General features: G+C 52.2%; 1 pseudogene; it reads right to left on the bottom strand.

Moving 5' to 3' along the window:
• Window positions 1-3,706: 3,706 nt before the first annotated feature.
• Window positions 3,707-3,860, bottom strand: LOC138481936 (5.8S ribosomal RNA; annotated as a pseudogene).
• Between the last annotated feature and the right edge of the window lie 439 nt (window positions 3,861-4,299).

Raw genomic sequence — 4,299 nt, 5'->3', positions numbered from 1 at the left:
CTGCCACTGAGATAAGAAAGCACGAAAGCCACTTTGGTCTGGTCTGTTGGGAATGCAGCTGGTCGACATAAGAAATGTAAGCGGCACTGGTTGAGGAACACTGCAAATTTCTTTGGGTCACCAGAAAAACGTTCGGGCGGAGCCAAGGGCACATTACCAGGTAGATTGATTTGCACTGGATTTACAGATGATGCAGAAGGATAGCTTCCTCCTGGAGCGTGCAGGGGTGTCTGTCCTGCCTGCGTTTGTAGCAATTGCCTAGCGAGGTCCTCTGTTCGCTCCTTGGAAATTATCAGTTCTCTTCTTAGAGAGCTTGTTTCCTGATGAGCTGCATGTACTTCTGCTCTTAATTCCCCGAGCAACTGGGCTAAGTGATCAGTGTCTGAGGTTTCCATTGCGCCTGGGTAGGAGTTTTGCGGTGGGCTTCGCGTTCTGTAACGCTCACCTGATTCCCACGGAGGCGCTGATCTTGGCAGGAAGGTGTCGGTGACTCGAAAGGTGATGTGCAGAACCCGATGGGCTTCTGGGGTCGAACCTCTTCGCACTGTGTGTCGAACTCGTAGGGTGAGGTTTCTGCAGGTGAAAGAATATGGGGGTTAATGGTCTGGGTTGTTCAATGTCCCTCTTCCTCTCTCTCCCTCTCCGTAGAGCCCCCAGGTCAACGTGCTCACCTTAGATAGGTGAATGCTGGGCTCTCCATCTGCGACTAGTGCAGGGCGCTGTTGCCAGTTCCTTCACTGGTGAACCATAGGCCTCTTGGACTCAGAAGACCATTACCGTCGTTAACTGCACGAGCGGTGAGTTTCCAGACACCTTTTTAGTCTTTATAGTCTTTAGGTGCAAGGCACTTTAACATTGAACAGGACTTCGTATAATGCTTTTCTCCCTTTTGTCTTGCAGGACTCTTGAGGAAGATGGAGTGAAGCGCCAGGAAATGCGTGAGTAAATGCAAGCGCTCTAACTGTCTTTTCCTTCCAGCGTAGTTCGTGCTGAAGAGCAGGCGCTCTATGGCGAAGAGCGCGATGGGCGTAAGTAAATACCTGTCTAATGTCTCTTCTTTTGTCTTTCAGAAGTTGGTTTGCAGCGCCGGAATCCGCGGAATGTCCGTAAGTAAATACAATGCTATTATCTCCGCAGGCGGCGATGCAGTGTGAAGAAATCCAGAATTCACGGAGTGCCGGTAAGTAGTGACAATGCTTTTGTCTTCGCAGGCGGAGGTGCAGCGTGCCGAAAATGACCGCAGCCGATGGATCAGGTGAGAAGCACTGCGAGATAAGGCTGCCTTGCTAACCTGCTGTTTCTTGTCTCTGCAGGTGCTGCTGTCGACTGGATGCAGGAATGGTGAGTATGCTTCTTGCAGATTCAGGATGCAGGAATGGTGAGTATGACTCTTGCAGATTCGGGATCGTAAGAAGAAAGGCTGGAACAGACTCGGTGAGCGTTCTGCTGCAGATGCAGAATAACGCGAAGCACGTTTCGTCTATCGGGTGTGGTTTAAATAGCCTTGGAGTGATGAGGCGTCTTCCTCCACGGCCCCGCCTAGGTAAGAAAAGAGTTCCAGTTCCAGAAGCTTTCCAGTGCTGAATCCAGGGAGTGGAGCTTGCCCCACCCAGGTAAGAAAGTAGTCCCTGTTCACCGAGGACTTCTAAGAGGCTGGTAATTAAGCAGCATGGTCTGCTGCAGGTAAGTCCACCCAAGCATCTGCACACATATTATGAGCCCGGCGCTTCCAGTGCCGGGACCGATGATTCTGATGAGCCTGGTGCCACCGGCGCCAGGACATGGTCCAAAAGGTCCCCGTGGGGACCGGCTGGTGCCTAGGATTAGGGCTAGGGGCCTGCTTCCAAGGACGTTGGGCTGGTCCTGGCTCCTTGGAAGCAGTGATCATGACAGTGGCATCATGCACCCTAACCTGGTATTCGGTATATCCTGCAGTGCCAGTTCTGCTTACCAAAAGTGGCACACTGGGCACTGGTATTTGATGTCTGACTCCACACCAGCGAACCGGGCTTCTAACCCATTTAAAGTTTCAGAACAGGTTGAGATTGTTTTGGCCTTCAGACCTCTAATCATTCACTTTTAAAGATAAAACAGTGGTATCCCAGTGAAAGCTATTCTGAAGGAAACTTCCGAGGGAACCAGCTCGTTCGATGAGTCTTTTGCCCCCTATACCCAACTTAGGCGACCACTTTGCATATCAGGACTAATACAGACCTCCACCACAGTTCCCTCTGGCTTTGCCCTGCCCAGTCATACTTCAACATCTTTCAAGTCCTATCACACACACTTATGCTCCACCTCCCTGCATTGAGCAGGCAAGATGAACCGGTGGTGCACCCGCCACAATGCCACGACATGATCCTACCTCAGCCAGCGTGCACTGGACCCCATCTTCATTGAACCACTAGGTTTTGTTTGGCTCTCAGACTGACGCATGTGTTAGACTCCCTGGTCCATAATTAAAGATGGGTTGGGTGGGTATCCGACACCCCTGCAGATCCTTTACGCCCCTCGATGGTGACTCCGCTCAGTAGTGTGACACAGTCAGGGCACACTGAGGACAGTACACCCCAGTCGACAGTCATACCAGGAGTAGGGGACCCTATTCCTCGTTGCTGCCCCAGCGACTCCCTCGGCCCCACGTACATGTGGTTGTGGTGCATCACCAAGGAGGAAATGTGCCCTGTAGGTGCCAGGTGTTCCCAGGTGGCCATCCCGCAAAGGGAACTACCAGGTGCCAGTCCCACAAGGGGATCCGCCATTCGAGGTGACCAACCCGCCTACTGAGTTGACTCCTCCGCACTTAACTGCATGGAACATCCCATTTACCTTTTGATGGTTCCATGGCCTCTTAAATTCTCTCTTCAAGATACTTTTCAACTTTCCCTTATGGTACTTGTTGGCTATATGTATTATGCCGATACTTAACCTTAGATGGAGTCTACCAACAGCTTTGGTCTGCATGCCCAAGCAACCCGACTCTGAGAAGGCCCATTCCCAGTGCACTGAGGGCCGCGACCAGCCTAACACCATCTGCAAGGTGGTCCTTGATCAAAAGGATTTGGGCCCCCTGAGTGATGCTAGGGAGCCGGTCATCTGTACGCCACATTTCCTGTGCTGGCCGCTGGATGCGGAATTGGCTGGGCTCTTCCCTATTCACTTGCCGTTACTGAGGGAACTCTAGTTAGTTCCTTTTCCTCTGCTTAGTGAGATGCTTATATTCAGCGGGTCACCATGTCTGATCTGAGGTCGTAGTTGGGGACCCAAATCCTGGGTGGCCAGTCTCAAGCCCAGGGCTGTTGGGGGGTTCCCAGCCCCATGAGTCCAGTGCGGTCATGTGTGCACTGTTCTGAACTGCACCAAAGCCCACCTGGAGAGATGTTGCCTGACCGACATTGTTGCAAGTTCTGACACCACAGACAGCTGCACACGGCATGGTCAGCTGCCCTTGGGTAGGGATAGGTGATTTGGGTTCTAAGTATACCCCAACACCATTAGTGGCGCATGCTGAGCACTTGGCCCTCCGGACCCCACGAAGGGGAAATAGGGAGGCCAGGATGTGCTGGCAATAATCCTTTCCGACAGTTCAATGGATCCTGTGATGGTTTTGATTGGGGTATGACCTTAGGTGGATGAATGGAATGTGATGCCTGCAACAGCCCCAGTTTCTCCCGGGGGATGGCTCCTGGGGAGATTGATGTTCAAGTGACCCTCAGATAGTTATAGCCATGGGTGAAACCCAGGGCCGCAAGGTGTGTTTGAAAAGTCGATGATCAATTTGTCCTGCTGTTCACACTAATTCTCTCAGCTAACTGTGTTCTTCATCAACTCGTGAGCTGAGTGATCCACCGGCAAGAGTCACAGACAACTTTAAGAAGAATAGAAAGAGAACACAAACCTGGTAGTGCAGGAGAGGCTGGGGAGGCAGCGCCGCCCGTCATGCCCAGTCATGCCCCGGTGGCGAGACAGACCAGCAAGGCGTTTAACTTCCCCACTGGGGAGTTGGCCAAGACCATCAGTGTTTTAAAGAAATGGGTTCCAGGTGCTCTGCCTGGAAAGCCCGCCTTCCATTTTCTGTGGCAGCATGACTGGGCTTCCCACAGTGACAGAGGGCGGTCGCTCCACCATTTGCCCACCTGGTCGATCCGCCGGCCGCTTTATGGGGAATGGGCTGGGCTCTTCCCTCTTCACTTGACGTTACTGAGGGAACTCTGGTTAGTTCTTTTTCCTCTGCTTAGTGTGATGCGTACATTCAGCGGGTCACCATTTCAGATCTGAGGTCATAGTTGGAGAAACGTA

Source organism: Ambystoma mexicanum, chromosome 5p (assembly GCF_040938575.1).
Source record: "Ambystoma mexicanum isolate Mex_15411 chromosome 5p, UKY_AmexF1_1, whole genome shotgun sequence".
Lineage (NCBI taxonomy): Eukaryota > Metazoa > Chordata > Amphibia > Caudata > Ambystomatidae > Ambystoma > Ambystoma mexicanum.
The sequence above is the reverse complement of the archived record's forward strand: the minus strand, read 5'-3'. Positions and strand labels throughout refer to the sequence as shown.